The 16,050-nt window shown below is 41.1% G+C and overlaps 1 protein-coding gene across 1 annotated transcript in view; it reads left to right on the top strand.

The window, feature by feature from the left end:
* The window catches only part of ADORA1 (adenosine A1 receptor), a 196,236-nt gene that overhangs the window by 39,214 nt on the left and 140,972 nt on the right, over positions 1 to 16,050 (top strand). The window lies entirely within an intron of this gene.

The raw sequence follows: 16,050 nt of genomic DNA on the forward strand, positions 1-16,050 counted from the left end.
CTTCCTCCATACATTTTGGGAATCTCCCACATGCCTTTTCGCAAACTCAAAACGTGCCATGTATTTTGCTGAACGTAATGGCTTTCTTCTGGCCACTCTGCCATAAAGCCCGATTCTTTGGAGCATACGGCTTATTGTCGTCCTATGTACAGATACTCAAGTCTCTGCTGTGGAACTCTGCAGCTCCTCCAGGGTTACCTTAGGTCTCTGTGCTGCCTCTCTGAATAATGCCCTCCTTGCCCGGTCCGTGAGTTTTGGTGGGCGGCCGTCTCTTGGCAGGTTTGCTGTTGTGCCATGTTCTTTCCATTTGGTTATGATAGATTTGATGGTGCTACTGGGGATCATCAAAGATTTGGATATTTTTTTATAACCTAACCCTGACTTGTACTTCTCAACAACATTGTCCCTTACTTCATTGGAGAGTTACTTAGTCTTCATGGCAGTGTTTGGTTAGTGGTGCCTCTTGCTTAGGTGTTGTAGCCTCTGGGGCCTTTCAAAAAAGGTGTGTATATGTAATGACAGATCATGTGACACTTAGATTGCACACAGGTGGACATCATTTCACTAATTATGTGACTTCTGAAGGTAATTGGTTGCACTAGAGCTTTTTATGGGCTTCATGACAAAGGGGTGAATACATACGCACATGCCAATTTTCTGTTTTCTATTTCTAAAAAATTGTTTTATGTATATATTTTTCTCATTTCACTTCACCAACTTAGACTATTGTGTTCTGATCCATCACATAAAATTCAGATTAACAAAACATTGAACTTAAGGCTGTAATGTAACAAAATAGGTAAAAAGTAAAGGTAAAAAGTGAATACTTTTGCAAGGCACTGTATAACAAGTGATTCCAGGTATACCAAACAATTTTAACAGGTGTGGCGAAATCACATGAGTTAGCTCATGCACATGACATCACCACGCCTGTTCAAATTGTTTTATCTGAATCACTTGTTATATCGCTTGGGAATGCCCTTTATGTACAGCGCTGTTTTTACTCGCATGTGAGTAGTTTTACATTTACTTTTAATAAAAATGTTTTACGAATTCACACAATGTGGCCATTTTTATTTTTATTTTATGGAGGAATCCTGCATCACTACTGTTGCCATGTATATCTAATCTACCACTGGTGAATCTGAGATATCATGAGGATTTGATGAAACCACATGGGTCTTAGCATCGTATAATAGGATACTGCTTGCAGGCCTATACGACTCTGTAATAGTCTATTGGTTCTGGTAAGAGTCCATTCAGTTGTTGGTCATGTCCCACGCAGTGAATAAAGACGTTTTCTGACACCTTCTATCATGTAGGGGTGTATGCATCTTTTGATTGGGACTGTTCTCATCTTCACAGCTTCCAACTGCCCCTGATTTCGAGGGATTGTTCCCTATTTGGAACAAAATCCCTCTGTCCCTCTTTCCTCATCATTTGTCCCTCATTTTGGTCTGATCTCTATGGTTATATATATACAGTAAAATGCACTTTATCATTCAAAAAGGGTTTCCCAGTGTTAAACTTTTCATCCAATTTCTAAATTTCAAAAGCCAGTATAAAGAAATAATAGTGGTAAAAAAAAAAAAAAAGAAAGCACTTGTGGGTTTAACTATTTTTTTTTGTATAATTCTCCTTTAGGGGGCAAGGCAGGGGGGAACATACATATTTTTGCTAATAGGTGCCCCCCCCCCCTTCCCATCCCAAAAAGTTAGGAGATATGCATCTTATGTATTCAAAATGGACTTACATTTTTATTTTTATTTTTTGCGCTTTAGGCTGGGTTCACATATGTCCAGCTGTGGTTTGCAGCCCAGGGTCCAGTGCATTCCTGTTCACTGGTTCAGGTCCAAATTTTTGCCTGAATTAGCACCTGCACCGGACCCAAACACGCACAGGAACCCTTTGGAATCCAGACTGCGGCCGCCCCAGACATGTGTAAACCAGCCCCATTGAGAGCTGGTCACACTCGCATGTCATGCAAATTAGAAAACGCATCCAATTTGCACATATGTGAACCCAGCCTTATTGATGTGTTTTGTATCACGTTTTTAGCGCAGCTGAGCTTTGTCTATTTTATTGATTTTTGCACCTGCCAGCGCAATTTCTATTACAAATGTAAGGTTAGCTAAGTGAGGTGTAGCTACCAGGTAAGATGTGGATCTAGACATTGAAGCACTACTACACGCAAAACTCTACAAAGCCCAGGGGCTGCAGGACCCAGACAAGCAAAATTTGAAAATATTTTCTCCATAACAGGCACAAATCCTGGAGCCCATCACCACGAATAAGTAAGAAACCTAGGTGACGCAAATAAACTGGCCACAATCCTGCCAGCCAGTGGCTCACAATAGGAGTGTGTGTGCGCATTGCACATTATATTGGACCTGAAAATCCAAGCATTTTAGGGAATTGATCTCAAACATGTGCAGGAGACTCTGCCTGAGAAAAATCTGTTTACAATTACTGGATAAAAAGTAAAGTTTGAACACTGTCCTGCTAAAACAGATTACTTTTTTATGTTTGTTTGTTTTTGTTTTTTAATCAGGAAATGCTTTATTGGAAAAATAAAGGCACATATTTCAAAGTTTACAAAAAACAGATGACTGTTTAATAAATGAGAGCTGATTGGAACCTTTTAAAAATTCTTTACCATTAACTTGGTGTACTAGTTGAAGAGGACATGCTAGAAATCCAGCAGTGATGTAAACGATCCATGTGATTTTGATCAAAGAACACGAATTACATAAAGTAATTGAAAGATAATTATCTCAAAAAGATCATTACCAGAAGGCCAGTAAAGGGTTAAAGCTACATTATCATGATAGCGCTGTAAAACAAAGAAAAGCAAGCACAGCAACCTAGCACATTACCCAAGTGGTATACTTAATAATATATACAAAAAGAAGTATACTGCCAAACACAATAATGATAAAAAGCACTTTAAGGTCCATTGTAGACACAATGCGACCAGGTCATCGAGACTGTTCCCAACAAGTCGGAGAACCTTCCAGATTGCCGTTTACAATGGACCTTGATATGCTTTTCCATCTAGAAGGTCCTCTGACTTGTTGGGCAACAGTCTCGGTGACCTGGTCGCATTGTGTCTACAATGGACCTTGATATTCTTTTCCATCTGGAAGGTCCTCAGACTTGTTGGGAACAGTCTCGGTAACCTGGACGCCTTGTGTCTACAATGGACCTTGATGTGCATTTGTGAGTATACTTCTTTATATGTACAAGATAGATAGATAGATAGATAGATAGATAGATAGATAGATAGATAGATAGATAGATAGATAGATAGATAGATAGATAGATAGATAGATAGATAGATAGATAGATAGATAGATAGATAGATAGATAGATAGATAGATAGATAGATAGATAGATAGATAGATAGATAGATAGATAGATAGATAGATAGATAGATAGATAGATAGATAGATAGATTGTCAAAGATACCACTTGGGTAATGCGCTAAGTTGTTGCGCCTGCTTTTCTTTGTTTTACAGTGTTTCCATTGGTTTCTCCCCTGACCCTCAGAGGGCAACCATACCTGTGCTTCCTTTTTTGAACCACCATATTTGGGTGATACAGCCAGCACTATTACACCACCCTTGAGCGCTGGAGAATACTATTGTACTGTGTACATTATCATGGTGTCATATACAGTCAGCTTGGGCTCCAAAGTATACTCCTTTTTTATTTTTTTAAGTTTTCCTTGTGTTAAGGAAAGTCCTAGAAAAGCACCTGTCATACGTGACTGTGCTCTGTATTTAGTTTGTTATTCTTGTCTATGGAAGAAATATATTCAGGAATTTCAGTGTTGGAAATACGATGGGCTGGGATCCAAAGGGTACCAAGAAAATAGCTCGCAGGAGAAAACTCAGTGGGCACATTAAAAGGTCATTGGCATTTTAGAGTTTGCATACATTTCAAATTTGCAAAGAGAATGAAAGGCTTTCTAATACAATCTACAAACCTTTCCTACTTTTTTATATTTTTCAGTAAACCCTCTCTGGTGTATTGTTCGTTAACATTACAGTACTGGCCTATTTTCTATCCAAAGGTAATAGTACATTAGCGGGTGAAAACTAACTAGTATATTCCACTCGTATTAGTAAGTTTCAGCTAGGTGCATGTATATGGAGATAACGCTGAAGTAATTATTAATGGGGAGTTAAGGGCTCATTTTAGGGGACGGTTAAAGAGACCTTGTTAGACCATTCTTTTCAACAACAATCTTCTAAAGTAGTCAAATGTGTTAGCAAGTTAAGAGGCACATTGCAAGCCAAAAAAAGTGGTTTATGGAAAGGGAAAATGCTGCAAACAAGCATTTTAAAATACTTAATTTTATGTTTTCTTACCTGCAAATTTTTAGTTGGGAACAGGGTCTCTATAAAATTCAGGCAGGTGAAGGGCAGTTGTTAGGAGGCACTTTGCTGCAAACTATGCACATGGAGCTGCACGACAAAGACTACTAGGTTTAGTGTCATGTGTCTGTATATCATTTTCTTTTTTCATTGACCTCTTCCCACTCTAACGAAAAACATGTTATGGTTGGAGCTGAGCTTTCAGGAATAAAGGCTGTATTTTTAGAATTCTATTTAGTTGGGTAAATGGGTTACATTGAACAAGGGTTTGTTTTATGGGCCCTTCTGTGGAATACAGCAGGCTTTAAGTGATACACTGCACTTCCGCAGCACTGGAGAGGAGAAGCTGCTCTGAAAGTGATTAAAATACAAGGTGTCTCTAAGTGCAGTAGGCTTTGAGTATTTATTACTAGGTTAAAAGTATAAAAGCACTCACATTTGGTAAATATGACATGGGCATAGCAAAGATCTGTCTGGAGTCTTCCTGTCCGCTGTGCTGAGTGGTTGCAATGAGGACATCCGGTGATGCGCTTCCTGTAGATGCGTCCTTTCGTCTGTGTCTCAGCTGAGTCGGCATGAGATTTCCTGAAGGCAGGGTGGGGACGCAGCGGCCGGAGTCCAATAGAGCAGATGGCTCAGGCTTAAAGTGTCTCACTTAAAGCCTGCTGTATTCCACGAAAGCGCCCATACAACAAACCCTTGTTCTCTGACTTACATTGAAGCACTTTGGTTGCTGATCCGTTGGACATCCGTGTTCAGGCATAGTGAAAGCGGGTGGAGGTCTGACGAAGGAGCTGAGCTCCGAAACATGTAACCGCCCACCACCCGCTCTATTGGACTCCAGCCGCTGCGTCCCCGCCCTGCCTTCAGGAAATCTCATGCCGACTCAGCTGAGACACAGAAGAAAGGATGCATCCACAGGAAGTGGATCACCGGATGTCCTCATTACAACCACTCAGCACAGCGGACAGGAAGACTCCAGACAGATCTTTGCTATGCCCATGTCATATTTACTAAATGTGAGTGCTTTTATACTTTTAACCTAATAAATACTCATAGCCTACTGCACTTAGAGGCGCCTTGTCTTTTTATCTAAACGGGTTACATTGCATCTTAATATTTCACATTTACTAGAGCTGCACAATTCTTGATAAAATGAGAATCACAATTTTTTTTCTTAAAATAAAGATCATGATTCTCAGAAATCCAGCAGTGATGTAAACGATCCACGTGATTTTGATCAAAGAGCATGAAATCCCAGCTGTCATCATCATCATCTTTCACATTAAACAAGAAAATGTGGCAAACTTTACTGTTTATTTATTTTTTTGAAAATTCATCAAAGTGTATTTTTTCACAAAAAGTTGCGTTTGAAAGACCGCTGCGCAAATACAGTGTGACCTAAAATATTGCAATGACCGCCATTTTTTTTTCTCTAGGGTCTCTGATTAAAAAAAAATTATATATTTAATGTTTGGAGTTTAACTCTAAGTAAGTTTCTAGTAAAAAATACTGATTTTAACTTGTAAGCAACAAATGTCGGAAAAAGGCTTAGTCTTTAAGTGGTTAAGCTGACCTCATTTACAGACCAAAATTCATCCCTTAAATCCCATGATCTAAAAGAACCAAATGATACAAAGTTTCTCTTTATCTCTCAGTGCTGAGCAATGTTGTGATAAACTTTGCCGGCTGTGATTTTTTTTTTTTTTTTTTGACAGCTGTGAGCACGGAACTGCTATGCACTGTTACATGAATCGTGAATGCCGGTTTAAGATTGTGATGGGGTTGAATCAAGATCACAATTTTTTTAACGATTAATCGTGCAGCTCTAATATTTACAATCTTCAACCAGCAGGTAGTCCTCTTTTTCACCACATTCAGGTGAAGTCAACTTTTCCTTCCTAGGCTGTTTTAAGATATGCTGCTCTGAATACACAGCTGAATGGTTCAGTGGAGGGACTCCTCTCTCCTTCCTCCACACCTCTCCTTGCTTAGATGGTTCTATATATACTGTATCACTGCATGATACTGTATCATGATAGCACTTTTTTTTTTTTCTCTTCTGTGTATGTTGGGGAGATTTGGCCCTCTTTGTCCCAGTGACTGAGACAGAGATCCCATTAAAAAGTTGTCACCAGAGCAGAGGTAAGGGGAAATCAGCCACTGGGGACAAATGTTCCAGTGAGACCTGTCTAAGACAGGATTATTATCCTTCACTTGGTGATATTTGCTCTTAATTCCTTAAACTTCTTGGACAGAAAGTAAAGGGACATCTACTCACCAGGGCACAGAAGGCAAAAAACGAAATACTTTACAGGCGGTCCCCATGTTACAAACAAGATAGGGACTGTAGGTTTGTTCTTAAGTCAAATTAGTTTGTAAGTTGGAACAGGTACATTTTTTAGGTGTAGCCCCAGCCAAAATAGTAATTTTTTAAGTTTTTTGGATAGCATAGGAAAGGGTTAACACCCTGTACCATTTGTTTTGCTGTCTGTACCCCTGTTCAGAAGATTTCACCTCACTTTCTATCCATATGACAATTGGATTTTGAACATTTTGGGCTGTAGTGGAAGCAAGGATTAGTGATAAAGCTTCAGTGGAGACACATTTTTCCCATGAGAACTCTTACAGGAGTGAATTTCCCTTTCTAGGTGTAGATTTCCTCTCACTTCCTGTTGTCTCCCTCCGTTTGTAAGTAGGAGTCATTTGTAAGTCAGATGTTGGTAACCCGGGGACCGCCTGTATAGGGATTTTAATCCTTCCTGCTCTGCCTGAAACTGAGCTATACAGAGGTTTGTATAACAGTCTGAAGCAAATGTTGTACACGTTTTAAGGAAAAGAATAAGGGTAAAGTCCAAAAACTTTTACCATTCAGAAATAGAATTGCTTGAAAAACACAGTTTCCTTGTAATATGAAAATATAATGGTTCCAATATTATTGTGAAAGCTTTGACATTACATGGTTTAGGTTAATATATGTGTGACGGTACTAACCGTCATTATGAGTAAAAAACGGATACTTAAATGGTTTGGATTGCTTCAAATGGGGTCTGTATTTACAAGTGATGCTAATGTGTATTGTACTGCAATGTCAGCAATACCTTCATATAGAAATATGAAGATTTAATCCTACACTGGGAGACTTAGACTGTCATAGACCATTGCCATGAAGTCTGACTGCTAGATAATGTGTATTCCAGCTTCAATGTGAGAGAGACACACAGACTGTCACTGGCAGCCTTGTCCCTATTGTTTGTGTATTGAAATGGAATGTGTATTTTGTTAAAGTTTACCTGTCCCATGGTTGAATGTTAATGACCCCTCTTGTTCTGTCTGCCTTAAGATACACATATACATCCCATAATAAGTTTATGTGGATTGGCTGCTAAGGGGGAGGGGGGATTGTCCCACAGTGTATATCTTTGTGTACACTGTATGGGAGTGTAAAACTCTGTTTTCATTGGATTGTGAATGTCAGGGCCTGTACTCAATAAGGTCCACCTGGGCGGTAACCTTGTGTGAGAAAACGGTATAAAAGTCTGTTTCTTGTTCAATAAAGTTAGAGATATACTTCACCCTCAATCTAGAGTCCTGTCTCTCATTGGGGGAATCGGCTACAAGGGATTGCTATGTCCTCCATACTCCCTTGGATAATCACTAAGCTCTTGTAAGAGCTTGTGTAAGAGCTTGTTCTGCTGCACTCTCTGGGGAAAGAGAGGTTCACCCTCAGGAACCTGGAGCCTTGTCGTAGGTCCAGGGTGGGTTGGAGACGGCGGTTTGTGGGGTCTGAGGAGGTTATGGTGTCTGGTGGAGTGCTTGAAGCCCTCGGGAAGCACTAGGAACATCCGTCAACTGAGGTACCCGGTCGGGGTGCCGGTTGATCTGTTACAATATGTAGTTCACTTGGCTAAGAGATTTCTGTGGCAGTAACATTTAGCAGTAATACGATGAGGCTGATATTCTAAAGGAGTTGAGAATATTCACTTTTGTGTGAGTATTAACTTCAGAAAAGCAAATGAATGCTTACTTTTTCACTTGCACTTTTTTCACTTGCTCATGATTGGTATTCAAAGTGAAAGGGAATTTGCTTTTCACATGATTGGATAATTGTAGAGATTATTCACTCAATTTGAGTACAGATCCTCAACTAATTTAGTAAATTGGCGTCAAAGTATGTGTTATTACACTGTCTTAATTCCTTTTATTTAATCTTCTGCCATTGTGGTGGTACTAAAAAAATATGAACAAATGGGACTGGCCAGAAAGGATTTCGATCAACTCAAGCCATTGCAATTCATTTAATCGTAGAATACAGGCAGTCCCTGGGTTACGAACAAGATGGGTTCTGTAGGTTTGTACGTAACCACTTGACCTCCAAAAGCTTTACCCCTCTTCATGACTACGCCATTTGTTTGTGATCCAGCACTGCGTTACTTTAACCACTTACCTACAGTGCACTTTCACCCCCTTCCTGCCCAGACCGATTTTCAGCTTTCAGCGCTCTCACACTTTGACTGAGAATTACTCAGTCATGCAACACTGTACCCATTCAAAAATTGTGTCCTTTTTTTCACACAAATAGAGCTTTCTTTTGATGGTATTTAATCACTACTGGGTTTTTTATTTTTTGTGCTATAAATAAAAAAAGACTGAAAATATTGTGAAAAAACGCATTTTTCTTTGTTTCTGTCATAAAATTTTGCAAATTAGTAATTTTTCTTCACAAATTTTGGCCAAAATTTATACTGCTACTTATCTTTGGTAAAAATAACCCAAGTAAGTGTATATTATTTGGTCTTTGTGAAAGTTATAGAGTCCACAAGCTATGGTGTGAATCATTGAAAATTGATCACACTTGATCACACCTGATGTACTGAAGGCCTATCTCATTTCTTGAGACACTAAAAAGTCAGGAAAGTACAAATACCCCCCAAATGACCCCTTTTTGGAAAGTAGACATTCCAAGGTATTTAATAAGGGGCATGGTGAGTTTTTTGAAGTTGTAATTTTTTCCCACAATGCTTTGCAAAATGAAGATTTTTTTTTTTATTTTATTTTTTTTTTACAAATTGCCGTATTAACAGGTTATTTCTCTCACACAGCACATGTATACTTGCAACTACACCCCAAAACACATTCTACTACTCCTTCTGAGTATGGCGATACCACATGTGTGAGACTTTTTCACAGCCTGGCCACATACAGAGGCCTAACATCCAACCAGCACCGTCCGGCATTCTAGGAGCACAAATTTCACATATAATTTCCTGACAACCTATCGTACTTTTGAAGGCCCTGGAGCACCAGGACAATGGAAACCCCTATAAAATGACCCCATTTTGGAAAGCAAACACCCCAACGTATAATTTTTGAGGCATAATGAGTCTTTTGAATATGTCATTTTTTTCCACAAGTTTTTGGAAAATGTGGAAAGAAAATGAAAACACATTTTTTTTTACACAAAGCTGTCCATTTATGCAATATTTCTAACACATAGCATGTACATAGCAAAAATTGCACCCCAAAATACATTCTGCTATTCCTCCTGAGTATGGCGATACCACATGTGTAACACTTTTTCACAGCCTGGCCACATACATAGGCTTAACATCCAAGTAGCGCTTTACACAAAGTTGTCCATTTATCCACTTTAAGACTGGGCCTATTTTTGACACTTGGTGTTTACAAGCTAAAATCATTTTTTTGCTAGAAAACTACTTGGAACCCCCAAACATTATATATTTTTTTTTAGCAGAGACCCTAGAGAATAAAATGGAGATCGTTGCAATATTTTTTATCACACCATATTTGCGCAGCAGTCTTCCAAATGCGATTTTTTTGAAAAAAAATCACTTTTTTGATCTAAAAAATAAGAAAACAGTAAATTTAGCAAATTTTTTTTCCATAATGTGAACGATAATGTTACGCCGAGTAATTAGATACCCAACATGTCATGCTTCAAAATTGCGCATGCTCACAGAATGGCGCCAAACATTGGTACTTAAAAATCCCCATAGGCAACATTTTAAAAATGTCTGCAGGTTACTAGCTTAGAGTTACAGAAGAGGTCTAGGGCTTAAATTATTGCTCTCGCTCTAACGATCGCGGCGATACCTCACATGTATGGTTTGAACACCGTTTACATATGTGGGCGGGACTTGCGTATGCGTTTGCTTCTGCGCGCGAGCTAACGGGGACAGGGCGCTTTAATTTTTTTTTTTTTTTTTTTTTCCTATTTATTTTATTTATTATTTTTTTATTTTTACACAGTTTAAAAAAAAAAAATGTTTTGATAATTTTTATTCCTATTACAAGGAATGTAAACATCCCTTGTAATAGAAATAGGCATGACAGGTCCTCTTTATTGTGAGATCTGGGGTCAAAAAGACCTCACACCTCACAACTACACTAAAAAAGAAAAAAAAAAAAAAAAATTGTTGAAAGAGGAAAAAAAAAAAAGCAAAAAAAAAAAGCGGCCCTTTAAACCGGTTGCTAGGCAACATCTTTTGACGTAGCTCCGGTCCTCCAAGACCATAGAGTTGAGTGAGGGCCATCTTGCCCTCACTCGACTTCCTGTCTCTGAGGATCCGGGACCGGATAGTTTTCCCCGCTGCCGGCGGGTCCGGTAAGCTGGGAAAACGTCTGGGACGCGGCAGGAGGGGGGGGGGCACCTCTTCCCCTGCACCGTAAGGGTAATTCCGCGGCGAATCCGCCACTGGGACCACCCTTATCTGAAAGCCGACCGCCCGCCGTTTCAAAAAATACCGGGGTTATGGGGGCTATCTTCTGCCATAACCCCAGTATTTAGCTTTTAATGGCCGACGCATATAGTCGTTAGGCGGTCAGTAAGTGATTGCATGTATATGGCAAACAGGTGACGATGACTGATGGGGTGACAGGTGACGATGACTGATGGGGTGACAGGTGACGATGACGGATGGGGTGACAGGTGATGATGACTGATGGGGTGACAGGTGATGATGATTGATGAGGTGACAGGTGACGATGATTGATGAGGTGACAGATGACAATCACTGACCGGGTGACATGTGACGATGATTGATGGGGTGACAAGTGACGATCACTGATGGGGTGTCAAGTGACGATGATTGATAGGGTGACAGATGACGGTGACTGATGGGGTGACAGGTGACGATGACTGATGGGGTGACAGGTGACGGTGACTGATGGGGTGACAGGTTACGATGACTGATGGGGTGACAGATGACGATGACTGATGGGGTGACAGGTGACGGTGATTGATGGGGTGACAGGTGACGGGGCGATGGTCACTGATGGGTGACAGGTGACGGGCGATGGTGCACGGCGGTACTGATGGCAGTCTCTGGTGACCGGTGAACTTTAGGCTACATTCACATGTGAGCGTAGCGATCACGGGCAGAATCACTGCGATTCTGCCCGCGATCCAGAAATCATTGCAAATGGCGGGACGCCTGTGCGTTGCCCGCTGTGCGATGTTGCTGCGATTTCCGCCTGCCGAATCGCGGTAACATCACGCAAACAACGCATGACGCCCCAAAGAAACTCTTGTACTTTTTTGGGCGTCATGCGATGTTTGCGCGATGTTACTGCGATTTGGCAGGCGGAAATGGCGGCAACATCGCACAGCGTTTGGGGTGCTATTGCAAATCACGGGCAACGCACAGGCGTCCCGCAATTTGCAATGATTTCCGGATCGCGGGCAGAATCGCGGTGATTTTGCCCGCGATCGCTGCGCTCACATGTGAACGTTATGGGTGTCAATTTCTGGGCACTGATGAGGTGACTGTTGGGTGACAGGTGACATTGGGGGGGGCTGGGGACTGTGTGGGGACCTTTATTACTGTGATTTTACTTTTTACATGTGTACAGAGCAGTAACTCACTATTTCTAGCTCTTCTCCCCTCATACTGGAAACTGTATGAGGGGAGAAGAGCTAGTAACAGTCAGTTACTGCTCTGTGTTTACATTTTGTGATCGGCTGTGAATGGATTCACAGCCGATCACTTAGTAAACAGTCACTGTCAGTGACTGTTTACTACCGCCGGTGACAGCTGTGTTCCTACGGAACACAGTGCCACCGACATGACCGCGCTGCGCGCTCCCGATCGCGCATGCGCGGTCATCTCCCGGCCGCCTCCATTGTGATCGGCTGTGTCATTGGAACACAGCCGATCACGTGGGAAACAGCCATGCCTATTGGCTGTTTCCCCCCTGCCGGTGACCGGCTGTGTCCCGGGGACACGCCGACACCGGCAGTGCACGGCGGCGCGCCCGCGATCGCGCGCCTGCCGTGCATTTACTGGGTCACGTCATATGACGTCCGCCCAGGATAATAGCCGCACCGTCCCGCCGTCATATGACGGCGGGTGGGCGGTAAGTGGTTAAATTAAAATTGCGCAGTAATGCAATGCTGTACCCAAATAAAATTTATGTAATTTTTCCCCCCCAAAAAATAGAGCTTTCTTTGGTTGGTATTTGATCACCACTGTGGTTTTTTTTTTTTTTGCGCTAGAAACAAACCCAACAATTTAAAAAAAAAAACAATATTTTTTTACTTTCTGCTATAAAACATACCCAATAAAAAAATGAAAAAAATGTTTTCTTAAGTTTAGGCCAATTGATATTCCGCTACATATTTTTGATAAATAAAATCCCAATGAGCATATATTGATTGGTTTTCATAAAAGTTATAGCTTCTACAAACGATTGTGTGTGTGTGTGTGTATGTATGTATGTATATATATATATTTTATAATCTAGTTTTGTATTGTTTTTTTTTTATGCTAGTAATGGTTGCAATCAGCGACTTATAGCAGGACTGCCATATTGTGGCGGACACTAATTGACACTTTGTGGGACCAGTGATAGTGATCAGTGCTAAAAAAAATGCACTGTCACTGTACTAATGACACTGGCTGGAAAGGGGTTAAACATCTAGGGTAATCAAAGGGTTACCTGTGTGCCTAGCGAGTGTTTTTATGTACTGTGGCAGGTGCTTCTACTAAGGGTAGTGATGGATTTTTTCCCCCTGCTTTGGGAATATTCCCTGCTTTTATTCCCTGCTTCAGGGACACACAATCCATCACCCCCCCCCCCCCTGTCAGAACGAAGCTCTGCCTTGTTTACATAGGCGCGCTCCCCAAGCGAAGTGCAGAATTACCTGCATATATAAGTGAATCTGCACAGGAGGGCCTCCCTGTGGCAGTATATCTGCTATGGGGCAGTCTGGAAGAGGTCAATGTGAATTTGTACGTAAGTTAGAACAGATACATTTTTATTTTTTGGTGTATATTTAGGATAGAATAGGGAAGGGTTAACTGGCCATGCAGTGATGTGGGATTACTGACAGGCCTGACGGACAGTAGATGGCAGCATGCGGTAGGCAGCAAGATGACCGCCTGCCGATTTCCAGGACCAGCATGACCTCACGCTGCCTCTGTTCTTAAGTTCAAGTCGTATGTAACTCGATGTCTGACTCGAGGACTGCCTGTAGTTTGTTCAATTGGTTCCCCAAATCAAGGAAAGATGAGTAACCAGATCTTGGAGATAGATCAATGTTTTGACACAAAATGCTTTTTTAAACCGCTTCCAGACCACCCCACGTACATATACTGCGGCAGGGTGGCCCTTCAGTGCGAAATTGCGTACATATACGACATTTTTTGTTCCAAGTCTTGGGCGCACATGCGCACCACCGGCGTCCCGCTCCCTCTGTGATTGGACACAGTGGGAGCCAATCAGCGGGTCCGGCAAACCCGATGTTCGCCGACTCCCGGTGATCATTCCTGAGAGAGGCAGAATGGCAGTCTTTCTTTGTAAACAAGGCAGATTGCCGTTCTGTGAGAGGGGAAGATGGAGATCCTGTATATCTGCTAAGCAGGAACGCGGATCTCTGTCTTCCCCCAGTCAAAGCACCTCCCCCACACAGTAAGCAAGCATTTCCAGGGAACAGGGTTAACCCTTTGATCGCCCCAGATGTTAACCCCTTCCCCACTAGTATCAATCATACAGTGACAGTGCATTTTTTTAGCACCGATCACTGTATTGGTTTCACTGGTCCCCAAAAAGTGTCTTAGTGTCAGATTTAAAAATCGCTGATTGCTGCCATTGCTATTAAAAACAATAAAAGAAATTAAAAATTCATAAATCTATCCCATAAACATAAATAGACAGCGCTAACAGGTGACAAAATGTGAAATGAATTATAAATATATATAAATGTGCTACAATAATTAATTGGTGCCCTAAAACATTGATGCTCTAAAAAAATTGATTGGTACAACCAAAAGGTGTATTTATAAACAATACATATATAATAAATAATAAAGTGCTATGATTAAGTGTCCATAATATAACCATTAAGGTGCAAAGTGATTTGTTAAGGTGCAGTCCAATAAATGCTTCTTCAACAGAAAACTAAAGTGCCAAACAGGTGCTCGAATCCATAAAAGTGCCCAAGTGCTCTTCAGGAAAAAAGGCCCCCAATGGGGATGCACTCACCAGATTTTGGGTAAAAATGAGCCTTGAACATGTATAATGTTCCTTGATCGGATCACAGGATCAATGCAGCTACCCTAGCATATGAGATATCCCTCAAACGGATGGATGGATGACATGCACCTCATAGACTGGCTCCTTAATAATTCGTCTCCTCTCTCTCTCCCATGTGTGTTTCAAATACAAAGAGAGAAGCCATACATAGTGAAGCCCGTAGTATTTATTTAAAAACAGAATGGTAAGAATAATACTCACAAAGTATCTTTAAAAAATCGGCAATGAACAGCATTAAGCAGCCTAGCACAGTCAATCCTCTAATTTCCGTGTCGCTGCCGGCGTGCGTTCCACGGTGGTTAACAGGAAATGACGCTGCAAAAGCTCCACTGCCCGGAAGTGCGTCGACGCGTTTCGCCCGCCTTAATGGGCATTATCAACGCCCATTAAGGCGGGCGAAACGCGTCGACGCACTTCCGGGCAGCGGAGCTTTTGCAGCGTCATTTCCTGTTAACCACCGTGGAACGCACGCCGGCAGCGACACGGAAATTAGAGGATTGACTGTGCTAGGCTGCTTAATGCTGTTCATTGCCGATTTTTTAAAGATACTTTGTGAGTATTATTCTTACCATTCTGTTTTTAAATAAATACTACGGGCTTCACTATGTATGGCTTCTCTCTTTGTATTTGAAACACACATGGGAGAGAGAGAGGAGACGAATTATTAAGGAGCCAGTCTATGAGGTGCATGTCATCCATCCATCCGTTTGAGGGATATCTCATATGCTAGGGTAGCTGCATTGATCCTGTGATCCGATCAAGGAACATTATACATGTTCAAGGCTCATTTTTACCCAAAATCTGGTGAGTGCATCCCCATTGGGGGCCTTTTTTCCTGAAGAGCACTTGGGCACTTTTATGGATTCGAGCACCTGTTTGGCACTTTAGTTTTCTGTTGAAGAAGCATTTATTGGACTGCACCTTAACAAATCACTTTGCACCTTAATGGTTATATTATGGACACTTAATCATAGCACTTTATTATTTATTATATATGTATTGTTTATAAATACACCTTTTGGTTGTACCAATCAATTTTTTTAGAGCATCAATGTTTTAGGGCACCAATTAATTATTGTAGCACATTTATATATATTTATAATTCATTTCACATTTT

This window comes from Pelophylax lessonae (genome assembly GCF_965119305.1).
Source record: "Pelophylax lessonae genome assembly, chromosome: 2".
Taxonomy (NCBI): Eukaryota; Metazoa; Chordata; class Amphibia; order Anura; family Ranidae; genus Pelophylax; species Pelophylax lessonae.